This window comes from Jaculus jaculus, chromosome 11, assembly GCF_020740685.1.
Source record: "Jaculus jaculus isolate mJacJac1 chromosome 11, mJacJac1.mat.Y.cur, whole genome shotgun sequence".
NCBI classification, from domain to species: Eukaryota; Metazoa; Chordata; class Mammalia; order Rodentia; family Dipodidae; genus Jaculus; species Jaculus jaculus.
The window spans coordinates 88,018,334-88,039,051 of NC_059112.1; the positions used below are offsets into that span (position 1 = coordinate 88,018,334).

Sequence of the window (20,718 nt, forward strand, 5' to 3'; positions counted from 1 at the left end):
AGGGCAGGAAGAGCATGAAGAAAGCCAAGAAGGAAAAGGGCAGAAGGGGCCCGTGGGAAGCAGGCAAGCATCCCCTGGCATTAAGTGGGAGGAAGGCTGAGACAGTAGAGGAGAGTCTTAAAGGCTAGTGTGAGGCCATAATCTGCACCAGCTGGCGTGAGGAGTTCATTAGGGGTTCCTCCAGGGATGAAACCAGTATTTGACGTAAATCACACTCAGTAGTTGCAGATGATAGAAGCATGCTGTTCATGCCCATGAAGACGACGAGTAGCATACCCCAGTCTCCCTCACACACATACTACTAGCAAAGAACACTGGCCTACAGACCCATGCCAACTGGGCCCAAATTGCTTCTCCATCTCATCACTACCTGGCCCTCAAACAGGGATCAGCTGCTCAAATTGTCTCAAGGACCCATCACCACTACCAGCAGAGTGCACACCCTGCCCCTCAGGACCTGGGCTGTGAGAACACTGGTGAGTTAGGAGTGGTGACCCAGAGCAGGGTCCTTCAGAGCTACAAATGGGAGACACAACTCACATGGAGGTCTGCTAGAGGGAAAATATACCACCTGGAAGCAATCACTCCAATCTAAAAGACAGACTCTTGGGCTGGAGAGATAGCTTAGTGGTTAAGGCAGTTGCCTGCAAAGCCAAAGGACCCAGGTTCTATCTATTCCCCAGGACCCACATTAGCCAGATACACAAGGTGGCACATGCATCTGGAGTTTGTTTGTAGCAGGTGAAGGCTCTGGTGTGCCCATTCTGTCTATCTGGCTCTTTCTCTCTCTCTCTCAAAGAAATGAATAAATAAAATAAAATGTATTTAAAAGATAGACTCTTAAGTTCTCCTAGACTCAGTCTCAATAAAGAAGAAGGAGGGCTGGAGAGATGGCTTAGCGGTTAAACGCTTGCCTGTGAAGCCTAAGGACCCCGGTTCGAGGCTCGGTTCCCCAAGTCCCATGTTAGCCAGATGCACAAGGGGGCGCACACATCTGGAGTTCGTTTGCAGAGGCTGGAAGCCCTGGCGCACCCATTCTCTCTCTCTCCCTCTATCTGTCTTTCTCTCTGTGTCTGTCGCTCTCAAATAAATAAATTTAAAAAAAAAATTTAAAAAAAAAAAAGTAGTAGTTTCCAGATCAGAGAGAGAGCTTAGCAGTTAAAAGCGCCTGCTTGCAAAACCAGCCAGTCCAGGTTCAATTCCCCAGTACCCAAGTAAAGCAAACATATAAAGGGGTGCGCATGTATCTGGAGTTCATGCCTGCACAGCAGCAGGATGCCCTGGAGCACCCATATTCTCATTATCTCCCTCCCTCCCTCCCTCCTTTTTACCCTCTCTGCCTCTAATAAAAATATAAAAGTATTTGAGGGCTGGAGAGATGGCTTAGTAGTTAAGGTGCTTGCCTACAAAACCAAAGGACCCAGGATCCATTCCATAGGACCCAGGTAAGCCAGGTGCACAAGGTGGCACATGCATCTGGAGTTTGCTTGCAGTGACTTGATGTCCTGGCATACCCATTCTCTCTCTCTCTTCCTCTCTGCTTCTTTATCCCTCAAATAAATAATTTAAAAAAAAAAATCAAAGAGTTCCATTCTTATTTTAAAAGTTGGAAAATATTTAAAGTGTGCACTCAGATATAAAATCCAAACTTGAAGGACAGAACAGCAACAAAGGCAACTCACAGCCCCCAGGAAGTATTAACATTCAAGTCAACTTTGAAGGCAATGAAATTATGCTATGTTTATTTCAAGTATGTTGGCCAGGAACTCAGGAAAAAGAACTGGCAAAAGTTCTGTGACATTATACCCCTACTAAAACTCTAACAAACAGAAGATCAGCACTAAGAAACAAACCTGAAAACCAAACCTACCAGCACTACACACCTAGGTGATGCCTGCTCTGTCGAGAAGTGGTCTCAACACGGTGGGTATACTAACTCAGCTTCTCAACTCCATAAAGCAGACTGTCCCTGTGACACTCCTGAGAAAGTGGCCCAGAAGTACTACCCTCAAGGTCACCTGTGGTTCTTCACAAGAACCCTTGCTCACACCACTATTACAGCACACTAAAGATGTTTTATTATCTTATTTTCCAGGTAGGGGCTCCCTGTAGCACATGCTCACCTGAAACTCACTCTAGTCCAGGCTGGCCTCCAATTCAGGGTGATCTTCTTACCTCAGCCTCCTGAGTGCTAGAATTAAAAATCTCAAACCCCCCACCCATTTTTTTACCTGATGTTTTTAATCCAAGTTTTCAGAAATATATTCTCTGGGGCTGGAGAGATGGCTTAGCAGCTAAAGTGCTTGTCTGGGAAGCTTAAGGACCCAGGTTCAATTCCCTGGTACCCATGTAAGTCAGATACACAAGGTGGTGCATGCATCTGGAGTTCATTTGCAGTGGCTAGAGGCCTTGCACCTGTACATTCTTCCTCTCTCTGCAATAAATAAGTAAAATATACATATACATACATATATATACATATATATGCTCTGAGGATTGCTAGCCATGTTCTTCCTTGCTTTTCTTTTCTCCTGCCCTGCTGGTGTTTGGTGCTGAGTCTCTTAGCTGGGAAAGCAGCTGAGTAAGTGCAGGTCCAGAATCCAGCAGTAACTGGAAAGCAATCAGCTGGTCCAGGTCACAGAAGTGTCGGGCAGAGTGCCCATCTTGTGACCCACACAAGCTTTGTGAAATGAAATCTACAGGCCAAGCCTTACAGAGCAGCTAGAAAATCTGTCCCACTTGTGGGCATCTAGAGAGAACATGGACTAAGATCAGAGAGAGCTGGGTTCCAAGCCCCACCATCATCCACGTTTGTGACTTGGACAAAGGAAGCAATTCCTCTGCTCCTCTCAGGAGTGTCCTCAAACACAAAACCACCCAACATGGCAGCCCTCAATGATTGAGCATGACTACGACAGACTACAAGTGGCCCAGGCAGAGCCTTGTGCTTTGGCTCTCTGTAAAGGGGCAATTAATGGTTCTCTTACTGAGAACCATGCCAGAAGCAGTAAACAGTCAAATCTCTTGAGCACCAGCTCTCTCAAGAAGAATCTGTTGGTGGCAAACTGAACAAGACTCTTACCAATTCTCTGCTTGCACAGCCCAAAGAAATTCACCTTCTGCACCCTGGAAGGTGTGAGCATTGTCAATGTCTCCTCCTAGCTGTCTTCCTCTTCCGCATTTCAGAGAGACTTAGGCTGTAAACGTTATTATTGAGATGATCAAGTTCACATGTACTAGAAAAACACAGTCCCAAACAATACCAATGTTTCTACCCTCTCTCCCCCCATGGCTTCCAATTCATTCTTCTCTATTCTTTTCTTTTTAAAGAAAAAGAATATTATTTAAAGGGGGGGGGGGAATGGGCACACCAGGGTCTTCAGCTGCTGTAAACAAACTCCAGACGCTTGTGCTTCCTTACATGGCTCACAAGGATCCTGGGGAATAGAACCTGGGTCCTTTGGCTTTGCAGGCAAACTGCCTTAACCACTAAGCCATCTCTCAAGCCCTTCTCTATTCCTTTTATACAAATAACAAACCTAACAATTTACTTATTTCAACTAATTTTACCCAAATATGTCAAGACTCCGCAGAGGTATGCTGCTACAAGAGGCTGTGGAAGGACGACGCCTGTGTGCCACCCCTGGGATGCAGCTGCAGGTACATTCCACTGCTCTGAGGTATTTACTCAACAGGCTGAAGCACCAAAGGTACTCCAGTGGCTTCTCCTCTCACCAGTAACCCTGTTTACACGAGGCGGCAGCTACCCTTCCCCTCATCTCAGTAAAAGTAAAAGCTAGTCCTTGTTCTCTTGGTTGACAGGTACTACGGTAATCAGGCATACAAAAAAAAAAAAAAACTTAATTAGATGTTGAGAACACAAGGACCAAAGGATTCCTGGGCATATATGAAAAAGTTAAAAAGTTGAACACTTCTTTACACACGACCAGTATAAAAATGCAGTCGCACTAAGGGACCCTCCACTTCACCCACCAGTTCCTGCCACGTGAATAACCAAACGCATGTATGTTAGAAGAAAAATGCTTCAAGCTCATGAGAAGGGCACTAACAACTAAGTCACTAACACGTAATTTAATTAAGTTCCTTAGCTTTTCAACCACACACTGTTTTCATCCCCAACAGTTTAGCGTTTTGTCCTAAAATTGGACTCTACTCAAATGGCAAAAAAAAAAAAAAAAGAAAAGGTTATTTATGGATTGAGATTACACACATCACACAATAAGGAACAAAACTGAAAAAAGAAAGCTTCCAAAGGAACAAGGAAAAAAAACCTCGACTGAAAAGCAAAAAGTATGAACAGAAACGACATGCTGCCTCCTCTCCAGCGCGTATTCTTTCTGCAGCCCCTCCCCCACCGGTAAATGCCAACTATTTCTAGAACTCTCAGTGATAATTTGGGGAGCTTGCCACCAACTCCCAGGATACCATCCAACTAATACACAGTGTTTTCATGGAGACCAAGGTGCCCTACTTCCCCAGACTATAAACTTATTAAAGTGGTGAGAACATACAGTCCCAGGAAGTCAGGACTGTTAAAATACACCAACCAATGAGGACGGGTCTTCTCTGGGAAAAAAAAAACCCGAACCTGAATGATTACCCCGGGAAACCCCAGAAGTCACTACCGTCAGCGTGCAGCCAGGACATTAACTGCAAGTCACTTTAGGTTAAGTGGATAAAACCAGCATGATAGGGTCTTGTGCTATCCAAACTGCTGAAGTCATCTTTAGGGAAGGGTGGCTGGCGAGCGGATTATACTTCGCACCGGTGGGGGAGCGTTCAGTCTAGGAAGACTCCAACTAAAAATAACCCATCCTTTCACCCACCGCGCTAGATTAGCGTGTTTAGATCAGCATTAGGTTCCTGTTTGGGAAACCAGAAAGCCAGCAGTAAACTTCTGTAAATCACATAGGTAGTAAAACTCTCCACCCGGCAGAGTCCCAAGATTTTAAGTAAACTCCTGACACTGAGGAAAACTAATGTTTAACTAGTCCCCCAGTGTAACCGCCAAATTATGTTAGTGTTAGGAGACTGACAAACAGTATTTCTTTAAAGTCTTCACAGTCCAATTTTCTTTACATGGAGCACACACCACACCGTGTTCACAACTTATATGTAACCCTGGTTGCCACTTTGTTCAACAAATTAGGAACTTCCAAAAAAAAAAAAAATCACTGAGCACGGTAACCAGGCATGGCTTGCCTCGAGCTGCCGTTTAAAATGAAAATTTTTCCCTTCAATAAAGAGTTTGACTCTGTTCAAAGGGGGGTGGGGGTGGGGAATGACATCGGTTGCAAAGAGGAAGTAACCGAGAAACCACACTCACAACGTGGCCTTCACACTGTCAGAAAATAATGCCACCCCAAAACTTACCAAGAAGCTGGCAGTAACTTTGCCAGTCCTACACTTCTGACCCAACTCCAAAGAGCCTCCTGGAAGCAGATGCGTCCTGAAGACGCCCGGGAGCAGCAAGTTTCCCGGAGCCACGCGCCCCGCAGCCCAGGCCCCGCGGCCGCGCGCCCTTCCTGCGCCCAGCGCCCCCGCCCGGGACGCGCAGGGCCAACAGCCGCCCGCCGCGCCCGCCCGCCCGCCCGCCGGCAGCCCGGGGTCGCCGCGCCCGCACGCCCGCCCGCCCGCCGAGGAGGGACGCGCACTTTTCATCGCGGCGCCGACCCCGGGCTGCGGCCCAAGCTGCGTGCCCCGAAAGGAGCCCGGAGCTCGGCTAAAAATAGGCTATAAAAGGACTCGGCCTCATGATGGCTCCGGATTGAATTTGCTGCGAATCCTTTCCTGAAAACCTCCTGCGCCTGGCGCGCACACACACGCACGCATGCACACACACACACACACACACACATACAGAGACACACGCACACACGCGCGCGCGAACACGCACCAAAAAAAAAAAAAACGGGGTGCCTGAACATGCACGGAGGGGGAGGGGAGACCGAGGCGCACGTTTCCCAGCCCTCCCCCTCCCCCTCCCGGGGTGGACGAGGATTTCCCTGCCCCCCCCAGACCCGCCGAGGGCAGGGGGAGGGGGCGAGCAGGCACGTGAGCCCCGCGGTGGGGGAGGGGACCCCGAAATGCCCGCGCGCCCCTCCCCCCGCGCCCCCAAGGCCAAGTTGAGTCCGCGCGCCCCTCCCCCCGCCGCCCTGGAGCCCCGGGTGCCCCCCTCCCCCACCTTCCCCCGCGCCTACCTGGGACTCGGTAGCCTCGGACGCCGTTCCCCTCCCGGGAACGGAGGCGCAGGAAACTCCCCTCCTCGCCGCCGCCGCCGCCGCCGCCAACCACCCCCAAAATAACCCCTCCGGGGGGTGCGCGGCGAGTGTCACCCCGGCGAGCGGGGGCGCGGGCGCGCGGGTCCCCAGGTGGCGACGGAGGTGCTCCCGCCGGGGAGGGAGGGAGGAGGGAGGGGAGGCGCGGGCGGGCGCACGGGCGGGAGGACGGCCGGCGCGGGCAGCGGGGGAAGGGCGCGCGGGAGAGGAATTGAGGCAGAAGGGAAAAGCTGTTACTAAGGGAAAGAGCCAAACGGTTCGGAGCAGCCAACGGCTCAGACACTCGGCACTGGGGGGAGAGAGCGAGAGAGAGAGGAGAGAGAGAGAGGAGAGAGAGAGAGAGAGAGAGGGGAGAGAGAGAGAGGAGCGGGGACCAGCCAGGCACAAATGAGCTCGCGAGGCCCGCGGCGGCGGCGGCGGCGGCCGCGCAGCAAAACAAACCCGAGCAGCGGCCTGCGCCCGGCGCGCGGGCGGGGGAGGGGAGCGGACGGGCGCGCGGGCGGGGAAGGGACGCCGGCAGGCCGAGGGGTGCCCTGCGGGGAGGGGGGAGGGGCGCCTGGGCGCTGCGGGCAGCGATGTCGGGGGGAGGGACGCCCAGGTTGGACGGGGGAGGGGAGGGATGCACGCGGGTGGGGGTGGGGCGCACAGATGGAGAGGGTGTCCTGGAGGGGGAGGGGCGCGGTCTCTCTCTCTGTCTCTCTCTCTCTCTCTCTCTCTCCCCCTCCCTCCCTCCCTCCCTCCCCCCTCCCCCTCCCCCTCCCCCTCCCCTTCCCCCGGCCCCCTCCCCCGAGCGCTGGGGGCAGGGCGTGTGCGGCGCATTCTTTCCCGCAGGCAGCGGGGCCGGGCGCTCGGCGGCGCCTGCCGGCCGGAGTCGGCGCTCCCCGCCCCCCCAGCGCCCGCGGCGGCCCCGGGAACTTTCCCCGCAGGCGGGCAGGTGCGGGATCTGCACGCACGCGGGCGGGCTGTTTGTGCCGGGCTCCGTCCACACCTTTGTGTGCGTAAACACTCGGGCTGCTCGCGAGCGTACCTGGAAAGGTGTTTGAAGTGCAAGAAACGACGTGTAAAATTGCAAACCCGCGCCCTCCCCCCCCCCCCCCCCCCGCGACTACCGAGGCTTTTGGAGAAAACACGCACAACAGAAAAAAAAAAAAAAGGTGGAGGGGGTTTCAGGCTGAGCACGAAGCTGTAATTTGAAGTGTTTATGCCCAAATGTGCTCTGAATCAAACATGTGGTATTTATCATCTGCTCGGTCTGTTGGAGAGCCTTGGTCGATCCGTTCTCACTTAACGAAAATAAAGTAATAGCTGTGAGTGTTTACTAAATATATACCTTGATGGCAGGCTCGGCAGCCCCCCGCTTTCTGCACGTGTGTGGCCGTGAAGCCGGCTTCTGATCTAGAACTCCCGAGGCCAGGGGACCGGCCCGTGTGACTCGGGCAGGGAGCGCAGCCGGCAGTTTTTAAAAAGGAAGCGTTTTGTATAACTAATGTTCTGGTGACCTTTCTGAGACTCTTAGGAAAAGGGAGTGAGCCTGGAGCCAAAAAAAAAAAAAAAAAGCAACCTTCCTTTTAACTTTGATGACTTGAAACTTTTTGTTTTACTTTTCAGTTGGCTTTAAAAGTGTTTTTACCGCGTTCTCAGGTGAGCTATTTTGAAATATTTTATATTTCAGTATTTCTGTTTAGAATATTCACAGTATTTCAAAATACAGATAATCGTACTGTTTCACAAGGCTTTTTCCTCTCAGCACCAGAAACCCAAATTTTCCCTTTCTCAACAAACGCGCGCGCGCGCGCGCGCGCACACACACACACTATTTGGAGTAGCTTTCACCAGTCGAATCTGGCTGGCCTAATAAACTTCAGGACTAGACAGATGTTTTGTTGTCAAGGTCAAGGTCTCTCCCCTGGTGGGACCCTTGCTTTCGGGGTTAGGGAGCCAGCCAGAGGCCGTCCCTGGCAGACATTAAAGGGAGGGGACAGGAACACCGTGGGGAGGGAAAGGGAAGTCCGTGGGAATGGAAACTCCCTGGCTACCTGAAAGAAAGTCCAGAAGTGAGGAGTGAGTGTCCCTGGAGCTGTCTTCACAAGGGAAAGAAGGAATGGTAGATTAAACAATGTCTGCTGATGGGAATTTGGATAACAGCAGGTTTCCAAAACACTGCTCAGTATCCAGGGAAATCCAGTTTTGCATTTCAATGGAACACAACAGCAGTGGCTAATTTGCCTACGGTATCACTTGCACCTTTGCCACGTCTTTCAGATGCCACTGACGTCCTAGGTCTTCCCACGTTTAAAATCATCTGATGAGTCTGGGCGTGAAGGTGCACACCTTTAACCCCAGCACTGAGGAGGTAGGAGGATGGCTGTTAGCGGCCACTCTGAGACTCCATGGTGAATTCCAAGTCAGCCTGGACTAGAGCGAAAAGGATTTTTAAACCACTGCTCTCATGGGAACCTCGCAGAAGAGAGGGGTGTAAGAGCAGGAAAATGGGGAGGAGGGTTACAAAGTGCTGTCTTCTGCATATCATGAATCCACAGCACCTAAGACTTCCTGAACAAGATTGAGCCTGCCAATATTTCACCATCCTGGTTGGGAGGATACAAGAGACCCCAGACCTCCAAGCACAGCTAATGGCAGTTAATGGTTGCTAGGAGAGGGGAGTCAGGTTCCTCTGTGGTATAGCCACTGCAAGCTGCCCGTTCCACAGTAACTAATTTTCCATCTATGATTATGCAAGCACCCTCTTGTAGACAGCTCCACCATACTGGGATGAACATCCAACTAGACACAGCTTACGTGAGGAAAGGTTTTATTTTGAGCTTGCAGATCCAGGGGAAAGTTCCCTCAATGGAGGAAGACGCTGGCTGCCATTCATAAATCGAAGAAGAGAGATTAAAACCATCACTGGCCAGCAAAGACCAAGAAAAAAAAAAAAAAGCAGGCATGAACTGGCAACAAGCAGCACCCGCAGAGCTTACATAGCTCTCTCAACATCTATGGGCTGGAATCAGATCTGCCCCCAAACACACCTTTAGGCTGGATCCCAGGATCTGCCCCCAGTGAAACCTCCCCCAGCCAGGCAGCTGGAGACCCAAGTTACAAGTTTAATAAAAGGCCTAAGAACCAGAGAGATGACTTAGCAATTAAGGCACTGGCCACCTGCAAAGCCAAAGGACCCAGGTTCGATTCCCCAGTACCCATGTAAGCCAGCTCTATAAGGTGGCATGTTACATGCATCTGGAGTTCGTTTGCAGAGGCTAGAGGCCATAGCATGCCCATTCTCTTTCTGCCTCTCTCTGTCTCTCTCAAATAAATAACATTAATTTTAGAGAAAAACACCTGAATCTGTGGGAAACTTATATTCAAACCATGACACAACACTAATTTAATTCAATGGGTACAACAACAACAACAAAAGGTATAATTCAATAGGTGAAAAAAACAAGTAAAAAGCTAGAGGGATGGCTCAGTGGTTAAAGTGCTTACCTGCAAAGCCTAAGGACCTGAGTTCATTTCCCCAGTACCCACATAAAGCCAGATGCACAAGGTGGCCCATGCATCTGGAGTTTGTTTGCAGTGGCTAGAGGCCCTAGTACACCCCATTTCTCTCCCTCCTTCCCTCTCTCTCCCTCCCCTCCCCCTCCTCTTGTTAAAGATAGTTTTATTTGTTTGAGAGGAAGAGAGAATGGGCACACCAGGGCCTCCAGCCACTGCAAACAAACTCCAGATGTGTGCACCACCTTGTGCATCTGGCTTACATGGTCCCTGGGGAATCAAACCAGGGTCCTTTGGCTTTGCAGGCATGCACTTTAACAGCTAAGCCATCTCCCCAGCCCTCTACCTCTTTCTCTCTCTCATTTTCACTCACACACACATAAATAAGTAAAATTTATTTATTTGACAGAGAAAGAGGGAGGGAGGAAGAAAGAGAGAACGGGCACACCAGGGCCTCCAGCCACTGCAAACAAACTCCAGACACATGTGCCCCTTTTGCATCTGGCTAACATGGGTCCTAGAGAATAGAACCAGCATCCTTTGACTTTGCAGGCAAATGCTTAACTGCTAAGCCATCCCTCCAGCCTAAATAAAAAATCTATATTTTTTAAAGTCATGAGGATCCAGGTGTGGTGGCACACACTTTTAATCCCAGCACTCAGGAGGCAGAGGTAGGAGGAATCAACTTGAGTTCAAGGCCACCCTGAAACTACATAGTGAATTCCAGGTCAGCCTGAGCTACAGTGAGACCCTACCTCAAAAACAAACAAAACAAAAGGGCTGGAGGGATGACTTAGCTATTAAGGTGTTTGCCTACAAAGCTAAAGGACCCAGGTTCAATTCCCCCAGACCCACATAAGCCAGATGCACAAGGTGGCACATGAATCTAGAGTTTGTTTATAGTTGCTGGAGGCCCTTGCATACCCATTCTCTCTCTCAAATAAATGTGGTTTTTTTTTTTTTTAAAAAAAAAAGGCATGAGCCGGGCGTGGTGATGCATTCCTTTAATCCCAGCACTCGGGAGGCAGAGGTAGGTGGATCCCCATGAGTTCAAGGCCACCCTGAGATTACATAGTGAAGTCCAGGTCAACCTGGGCTAGAGTGAGACCCTACCTCGAAACTCCCCCCCCCTAAAAAAAAGGCATGAAAGTATGATGGGCACTAATAGGGAAGAAGAAGGTTGTTAGTGGGAGGGGAGGAAGATAAAAGGGGGTAGTCAGGAGAAATAACATCAACACACATTATATACATGAAACTGTCAAAATGGCAATAATAAAAATGTTAAAGGTTTTTCTTTTTTGGCTCAAGGTAGGTTCTCACTGTGGCCCAGGCTGACCTGGAATTCATTAAATTCATTACATAGTTAGTCTCAGACTGGCCTTGAACTCACAGTGATCCTCCTACCTCAGCCTCAGGGATTAAGGGAATGCACCACCACCCGTACCTAAAAAGGGTTTCCTAATGTTCACTCAACATGACCCTCTCTTTAATAAACTATCACAGTGCAGTGGGAGTTCATTGAGCCATACACTGAAGGAAATTAGTGTGCTCCACTGTTTTGGGGTTGTTGGAGGTGTGAGCCGTCCGCATGCTAGGTAAATGGTGCACCACTGATCTACTTTCCCAGCCCTTCAATGAGACGGCAACTGCTGGAAAATGAAAGTACACGTTTAAGTGGATAAGAACGTGCTAGCCACACCTGTTCTTAACAGTGTCACCTCGAAACCTGTGACCACGGACTTATGCCAGACACCTTCATGAGGCCCCACCCTCCCGGATGGTCCTTCATGAACTTCCCACACTCTATGCCAAGATGTTTCCCGAAGCATTTACCACAATCCTGACATTCCATGTGTTTGTCTGTAACCTTCACTTTACAAGGTTTTTCTATGCCTAATAGATGACATTATGTCAATGTCTCAATAAAAATCACCAACGTGGGCTGGAGAGACGGCTTAGTGGTTAAGCACTTGCCTCTGAAACCTAAGGACCCTGGTTCGAGGCTCGATTCCCCAGGACCCACGTTAGCCAGATGCACAAGGGGGCGCACGCGTCTGGAGTTCGTTTGCAGTGGCTGGAGGCCCTGGCGTGCTCATTCTCTCCCTCTCTCTCTCCCTCTCTCTCCCCCCCCCCCCATCTCTCTGCCTCTTTATCTCTCTGCCTATTGCTCTCAAATAAATAAATAAATAAATAATAAAAAAATTTTTAAAAATCACCAACATTTGGTATCTGTACCACAAAGCACCTTTTACCCACTTTTTCCCCCTTCTCAATTTTTCTTTTCTTTGTCTTTTCTCCCCCCCCCCTCTCTTTTTCTTGTGGGAAGACTTTTTTTGTGTGTTCATTTTTATTTATTTACTTGAGAGTGACAGAGAGAAAGAGGCAGATAGACACAGAGAGAGAGGATGCGAGCGCCTCCTTGTGCATCTGGCTAACGTGGGTCCTGGGAAATCAAGCCTCGAACCAGGGTCCTTAGGCTTCACAGGCAAGCACTTAACCGCTAAGCCATCTCTCCAGCCCGGAAGACTTTTTTTGGTTGGCCACCAACTTTTGGCAACTCTCCTACCTCAGCCTCTCATGTGCTGGGATTACAAGTGTCTGTCATCGGGCCTGGTTTTCGCACACTATTAGTATATCATACTCAACACACAGTTTTAACTTCATTTCATTTTATCAGGGTGGCCTCACTCTTATAAACACCCAAATGTGGGGCTGGAGCAATGGCTCATCAGTTAAGGCGCTTGCCGGCAAAGCCTGAGACACGGGTTCATTTCCCCAGTACCCACGGAAAGCCAGATGCACAAAGTGGCGTATGCATCTGGAGTTTGCTTGCTAAGGCTAGAGGTATTCATTCTCCCTGTGTCTGTCTGTCTGTCTGTCTCTCTCTCCCTCTCTCTCTTTACAAATAAATACCCAACACACACGCACACACAACTGTGGAAAACATTTGATTCCTCCAGCTAAAAGAGTGTTGTTAGATAAACCAGTAGTCTGGTTGCTTTGATTTCTGTGTTCAGGAGCCAATCTGAACCCCCCTCCAAACCTATCCAACACACAAAATCAGAGGCTACAAGAAAATACAAGCAATAATTAGACCCACCAGGGGAGGCAAGCCTAAAGTCCTAGCTATTGTTACTTATTTTCTTTCTTTCTTGTTTTTGTTGTTGCTGTTGTTGTTTGTTTGTTTGTTTTGAGGTAGGGTGTCACTCTAGCCCAGGCTGACCTGGAATACACTATGTAGTCTCAGGGTGGCCTCAAACTCACAGCAATTCCTCCTACCTCTGCCTCCCAAGTGCTGGAGTTAAAGGCATGTGCCACTACACCTGGCTCTTAATTTTTTTTTTTAATATTTTATGAGACTGGAGAGATGGCTTAGCAGTTAAGGTGTTTGCCTGCAAAGCCAAAGGACCCAGGTTTGACTCCCCAGGACCCACATAAGCCAGATGCACAAGGGGCCACATGCATCTGGAATTTGTTTGCAGTGGCTAGAGGCCCTGACATGTCCATTCTCTCTCCCTCCCTCCCCCTGCCTCTCTCTTTCTCTCTCTCTCTCTGTCTGTACCTGCCTGAGAAAGAGGCAAAGAGGGGAAGAGAGAGAGAGTCAGGGAGAGAATGGGTGTACCAGGGCCTCTAGCCACTGCAGATGAACTCCAGATGCATGTGCCATCTTGTGCATCTGGCTTTATGTGGGTACTGGGGCATCAAATTTGGATCCTTTGAGTTTGCTGGCAAGTGCCTTAACCGCTAAGCCATCTCCCCGGCCCTTGTTACTGATTTGCAATGTGGTGTCCTAATTTAAAAACCGCCACTCTTTGAATGTAACTGTGAACATTTATCTGGAAAGTTGAAATGATTGTGGGTAAGAAGGTCTACAGCACAGAGGACCATTAGGGAAGTTTACTTGGGGATGAGGAGATAGCTCACATGCTTGCTGTGCAAGCCTGATAACTGAAATTTAAGTCCCCAGGATCCAAATTAAGCCAAATTCAAGTGACTCAGACATCTGTGATCGCAATGGGAGGTGGAGTCAAGAGTATCTCAAAGCTCATGGGCCAGCTAGTCTGCAGTTCACTACAGCAAAACAGGAAAAACATTTTCTCAAAGTAGAAGGCAAGGCCAACATCCTAAAGTTGTCCTCTGATCTCCAGAAGTGTGTTGTGGAAAGCACACACCATACCCACACTTATAAAGCTCTCTGGAGCTTCCTAATTACTCAACAAAGAAAACCTCATAGCAGTAACTGTTACTATACATATATGTGCCTGCATACATATATGTGTGTTTGAATATGTACATGTGTGGGTGTGTGGGGTATATATGTGGACATATATATCCCACAGCAGTTACCAAAAGTAATGTGTATGCTAATTACTAAATAAATCCTGACTTGTTTTATTTCAGTAATATTACACTTATGTAGTATGATCTATCATGACAGCCTACAAATCTACAACGATCATCACTCAAGAAATAGAATATTTTAGAGCTAGGGATGTGCCTCAGTTGATAGAGTGCTTGCCTAGCATTCACAAAGCCCTGGGTCCCCTCCCCCGCCCCTCATAAAAACCAGGTTTGGTAGAGCCCACATGCAATTCCAGCACTGAGAAGATTAGGGTGGCAGAGGTAGGAGGATCACTGTGAGTTCGAGAGCAAACTGGAACTACAGAGTGAGTTTAGGTCAGCCTGGGCTAGAGTTAGACCCTATCTCAAAAACAAATGAATAAATAAACAGGGCCCAGGAAATTGCTCAATGGTTAAAGGGGCTTCCTTGCAAAGTCTGCTTGCTCGATTCTTCAGTACCCACATGTGATAGTTTGAATGTATGGCCCATAGACTCAGGTGTTTTATTAAAATTGAGTTTGCGGTTTCAGTCTCTAGCTACTGAGGGCACGTCACTAGGAGTGGATTTGAATTCCAGGCCAAAGGTATGGAGAACAGCCTGTGCTCTGGTGTGTGTGTGTGTGTGTCTGTGTGTGCATGCTAGTGTTTTTGCTTGCTGCAGTTTTTCTCTGTTTGGATGTGTGAAAGGAAGCCAGCTTCTTCTGCCATTGATGAACTACCCCTGAAATAAATCCCTTCCTCCCCTAAACTGTGTCCGGTTTGATGCTCATGCCAGCATTTAGGAGCTGTCTACTTAGTATACCACATAAAGTCAGATGCACAAAGTGGTGCATGCATCCGGAGTTGGTGTGCAATGGCTGGAGGCCCTGGCACTCCCATTTTTCTCTCCATCTGCATCTTTCTCCCTCTCTCTCAAATAAATAAATAAATAAATAAAATTTTTAAAAGATGTCATAAAGACAAAGTCAATGAAAAAGAAAAAGAATGGTGGCGCACGCCTTTAATCCCAGCACTCGGGAGGCAGAGGTAGGAGAATCGCCATGAGTTTGAGGCCACCCTGAGACTACATAGTGAATTCCAGGTCAGCCTGGGCCAGAGTGAGACCCTACCTCAAAAAAAAAAAGAGAGAGAGAGAGAAAGAAAGAAAGAAAGAAAGGAAGGAAGGAAGGAAGGAAGGAAGGAAGGAAGGAAGGAAGGAAGGAAGGAAGGGAGGGAAGAAGGAAAGAAGGGGGAAAGGGAAAGGGAAAGGGAAAGGGAAAAGAAAAGAAAAGAAAAGAAAAGAAAAGAAAAGAAAAGAAAAGAAAAGAAAAGAAAAGAAAAGAAAAGAAAAGCAGAGCTGGAGAAATGGCTCAGCTGGTAAAGGTACTTGCTTGCAAAGTTTGAGTTCAATTTCCCAGTATCCACATAAAGCCAGATGCCCTATGTGGCGAGCGTATCTAGAGCTCATTTACAGTGTGGCAGGAGTCCCTGACACATCCATTCTCTCTCTCTTTGTCTGCTTGTTTTTCATTCTCATTCTCTCTTTCTCTCTAGTAAACAAATAACTTTTTTGTTGGTTTTTTATTTTTATTTTTATTTATTTATTTATTTATTTATTTTTATTTTTTGGTTTTTCAAGGTAGGGTCTTGCTGTAGCCCAGGCTGATCTGGAATTCACTATGTAGTCTCAGGGTGGCCTCAACATGGAGATCCTCCTAGCTCTTTTTTTTTCCCCCTTTGGTTTTTATGGTAGGGTTTCACTCTAGTCCAGGCTGACCTGAAATTCACTATGTAGTCTCAGGGTGGCCTCAAACTCATTGTGAACCTCCTACCTCTGCCTCCTGAGTGCCAGGATTAAAGGCATGTGTCACCACTCCTGGCTCTCTCTTTAAAAATATATATATATATTTGTATATGTATATGTCTGTATGTATGTGTGTGTGTGTGTGTGTATAAATATAAATATAAATATATATATATATATAATTTTTATTTACTTATTAGAAAGAGACAGAGAGAGAGAGACAGAGAATTGGCATGCCATGGCCTCTAGCCACTGTAAGCCAACTCCAGATGCATGTGCCACCATGTGTATCTGGGTTATGTGGGTCCTGAGGCATCAAACATGGGTCCTTAGGCTTCATAGGCAAAAGCCTTAACGCCTTAAGTGCTAAGCCATCTCTCCAACCAGGTTTCTCTTTTTTTAAAAAAAATTTATTTATTTGCCAGGTGTGGTGTGGCTCATGCCTTTAATCCCAACACTTGGGAGGCAGAGGTAGGATGATCAGTGTGAGTCCAATGCCAGTCTGAGACTACATAGTGAATTCCAGGTCAGCCTGAGCTACAGCAAGTGAGACACTACCTCAGTAAAACCAAAATAAATAAAAAAGTAAAAATAAAATTAAGAGAGGAAGTGAAACATTTTAACATTAAAATGAGTTAATCCCAACCTAAGAGGACTCCATTACTGCATATATATGATGCTTTTAATTGTATACATTAACTAGGGTACATGATTAAGGTGTTTAAAACAAGCATAATACTATGAAAAAGATGTTTGATACCACAAGTATTGGCCCAGGTGATAATGCTGTCCTTTGCTCGACCTGACGCAGTGGCTGACGCTGTGGTACCCACCCCCAGGAGTCTTGGTGAGCCCCCTGGGATGGTTTCCCACTCATTCTCAGTGGTGCAGTTCATCACCTGAGGTTTCTGTGATGCTCGGACTTTGCTGTCACAGCTGAAGCCTGTTGGCCACCGGAGTCTACCTCACAAGCTCCTCTCTCCAACCTCTCGTCATCAGGGTCAGTCTTGTCACGCACATTTTTCCATGCCTCAGTGACCAGTTCTCATGGGGACAGTGAACATTACTTGAAAGTTTTCATTTGAATTTTATTTTACTTTTTAAAAATATTTATGTAATTTATTATTTGAGAAAGAGAGAGAGAAAGGCATACCAGGGCCTCTAGCCACTACAGAGGAACTCCAGATGCACATGCCACCTTGTACATCTGGCTTTATGTGGGTACTAGGGAATCGAACCCAGGTCCTTAGGCTTTGTAGGCAAGTTCTCTAACTGCTGAGTGATTTCTCCAGCCCCTTCATTTGAATTTTAAAAGGTGGAGGCTGGGGAGATGGTTCATTGGGTCAAGTGCTTTTGTGCAAGCATGAGGACCTGAGTTACACCCACAGTACCCACTGAAATGCCAGGTGTGGGGGCTTGCACTTGTAATCCTGCCTCTAGGGAGGTGGAGGTGGCAGGAGCCAATGGGGCTGGACTAGCTAGTGTCGCCTAATTGCTGAGCTCTAATCACGGTGGTGACTAACTGAGGAAGACACCCTATGTCTACCTCTGGCTCCATACACATGCATGTGTACATTCACGTGCATACAACGCACACATACTCACATGCATACACTTATGCATACCACACACATACATATGCAAACATCAATAAATAATTTTTTTTTTAAAAAAAAAAGCAACTCAGCACTCAAGAAGAATGAGGCAGGAGGATAGCTGCAACAATGTTTAGGCCAACTTGGGTGACATGGCCATACCAGGTCAGGCCCAGCTGCATAGCAAAACCCTGTCTCAGGAAAGATGGGAAAAAATAGCCCAACTCAAGCCAGGCATGGTGGCGCACCCCTTTAATCCCAGCATTCTGGAGGCAGAGGAAAGAGGATAGCCATGAGTTCAAGGCCACCCTGAGACTACATAGTGAATTCCAGGTCAGCCTGAGCTAGAGTGAAACCCTACCTCAAACCCCGCTCCCATCCAAAAAAAGAAAGAAAAAAAAAATCTCAACTCTAAGTATTCATGCTTCAGAAAAGTGGAAATGGCCGGCTGTATCCTATTGTGTTTATTACTCAGAATAGAAGGCCAGCCTTACCCAGAATGGTTTCACTGCTCATCTACTTCGGTTGTCTCCAAAGTCTCATAGTGTGCTGATGGTTTTTGCTAATTCTTCAACAAACATGCATTGCAGGCTTAGTGTGTGAGGTACCACTTAGGAAGCTGTTTAAGAAGAATCAGACAAACCGGGCGTGGTGGCGCACACCTTTAATCCCAGCACTTGGGAGGCAGAGGTAGGAGGATCGCTGTGAGTTCGAGGCCACCCTGAGACTCCATAGTGAATTCCAGGTCAGCCTGGGCTAGAGTGAGACCCTACCTCAAAAAACCAAAAAAAAAAAAAAAAAAAAAGAAGAAGAAGAACCAACCAGACAGCCTCTACTCTTGTTGTTTTCAAGGTGGGGTCTCGCTCTGGCCCAGGCTGACCCGGAGTTCACTCTGTAGTCTCAGGGTGACCTCGAACTCACAGCAATCCTCCTATGTCTGCCTCCCAAGGTCTGGGATTAAAGGCGTGTGCCACCATACCCGGCTCAGGCACTGCTTTTTTAAAAAAATATATTTTATTTTTATTTATTTATTAAGAGAGAGAAAAAGGAAAAGAGAATAGGCACGCCAGGGCCTCCAGCCACTGAAAACGTACTCCAGATGCATGTGCCATCTTGTGCATCTGGTTTGCATGGGTCCTGGGGATTCCAACCAGGGTCCTTTGGCTTTGCAGGCAAGTGCCTAACTGCTAGGCCATCTCTCCAGTCCTCAGCTTTTACTCTTTATGCAGTCTAAAGTCCAGTCTGGGCTAAGTGGAGGTTGAAAATACAGAGATTTTCACAAGGTATATAACTAAGGGGTTAGGAATGTGGCTCGGTTGGTAGAGGGCTTGGCTCACGTGCTTAAAGCCCTGGATCCCATCTCCAGCACCATATAAACTGAGTGTGGTGGTACATGCTTCAAATCCCAGCAGTTTAGAGGTGGAGGCAAGAAGATGGCAAGTCCAAGGTCATACTCAGTTACCTAAGGGGTTTCAGGCCAGACTGGGATACATGAATGAGGCTCTGTCTCAAATAATAATTTTTGTGTATATACATATCATAGTTTAAGTGTTGTCACATAGGCATGTAAAATGGCTTGACTAGGTTTGTCCTCTATGTTGCTGGCATTCAGATAGAAACCTTACCTCAGCAACTAGGAGTTACTCAGGTGACCATACCCAAAATCAAATAATAATAAACAACTTTAAATTAGGAAAGGTGGGGAAAGGGTTTGTTATTTTCCTTTTTGGCGGGGAGGGGAGGTTTTGTTTTGGTTTTTGTTTTTTTTGAGGTAGAGTCTCACTCACTCTAGCCCAGACTGATCTGGATGGAACTCACTATGTAGTCTCAGGGTGGATTTAACTTATGGTTGTCCTCTGACCTCTGCCTCCCAAGTGCTGGGATTAAAGGCAGGAGCCACCCATGCCCAGCCTTTTAAAATATTTTTTCATTTATTTGTTTGAGAAAGAGAGAGGAAGAGGCAGAGGAGAGAGAGAGTGGGTGCACCTGGGCCTCCAGTCACTGCAAACAAACTCCACACTCATGTGCCACCTTATGCATCTCTCCAGTCCTAAAAATATTTTACTAGCATATATTAATCACACATAATAATGGGTTTCATCCTATTTTCTTGCTACACATAATGTCTTTTGATAATGCCACCCATTACCCTCTCTTATCCCCTCTTCCTCTTCCAACTAGTCAGCCTTCTGAGTTCATGTCTCTTTGGCTTTGGAGACCCAATGCATTAAGCTGGGGTAGCTTAACGGAGCACAGGGGAGGGATTTTTTTTTTTTTTTTTGAAACAGAGTCTTATGTTGCCAAGACTTGACTCAGTCTCCATATGTCACTAAAGATGATCTTAAACTCTTGCTTCCATGTCCAAAGTTCTGGGACCACAGGCATGGGCCCATCTTCTGCTTTAAAAGAGGTGAGCACTGTGCTCCCAGCACTGGGGAGGCTTGTGAGATGGAGACAGGGGTCCCCTGGGCTAGTGAGACCCTGCCTCAGCAAATAAAGTGGAGAGTGAATGATGTCTGATGTCGACCTCGGGCCTGTGAGCCCCCACACAAAAACAAAACAAAAGAAAATAAACAAAGAAAATAAAGAGAGTTTTGCTTTAGCATTAGACAGGCTTTATGAACTGCTCCCAGGAAGATGCTGGTCAGGCAGCAGATAAACAAATCTGGTGTTCAAAGGAGGTTGGAACTGAAGCCATCATTCTGGGATTCATTAAAGTGATATTTAAAATGATGGGCATAGACACAATAAACTAGAGTTAGTAAGTGTAGGTAAAAAAGAATTGAGCTCTCTGCCAGCTACAATTACCACCAGATGTTTTCTTGCTTGTTTGTTTTTTTTTTTATACTTTTTATTTATTTGTAAAAAGAGAGACAGAAAGAAGAGAGAGTAAGAGAGAGAGAATGGGCATGCTAGGGCCTCTAACCACAAATTCCAGACGTATGTACCACTTTGTGCATCTGGATTTATGTGGGTACTGGGGAATCAAACCTAGGTCATTAGGCTTTGTAAACAAGTGCCTTAATCGATGAGCCATCTCTCCATCCCCGCTCCCCTTTTTTTATGTTTTTGTTTTCTTTTTTCTTTTTTTCAAGGTAGGGTCTCACTCTAGCACAGGCTGGCCTGGAATTCACTATGTGGTCTCAGGGTAGCCTCAAACTCATGGTAGTCCTCCTACCTCTGCTTCGCACGTGCTGAGAGA

At 47.5% G+C, this 20,718-nt stretch overlaps 1 protein-coding gene across 5 annotated transcripts in view; it reads right to left on the reverse strand.

Moving 5' to 3' along the window:
* The window catches only part of Tbl1xr1 (TBL1X receptor 1), a 141,578-nt gene extending 135,211 nt beyond the window's left edge, over positions 1–6,367 (reverse strand). Inside the window, exon 1 of one of the 5 annotated variants that reach the window (XM_045161335.1) lies at positions 6,222–6,367. The gene's annotated coding sequence lies outside the window, so the exon portion shown is untranslated. Of the gene's footprint in view, positions 1–5,394; positions 5,519–6,221 lie in introns of those variants that run through there. The other 4 variants (XM_004652330.2, XM_045161332.1, XM_045161336.1 and 1 more) reach the window with 4 other exon arrangements.
* Between the last annotated feature and the right edge of the window lie 14,351 nt (positions 6,368–20,718).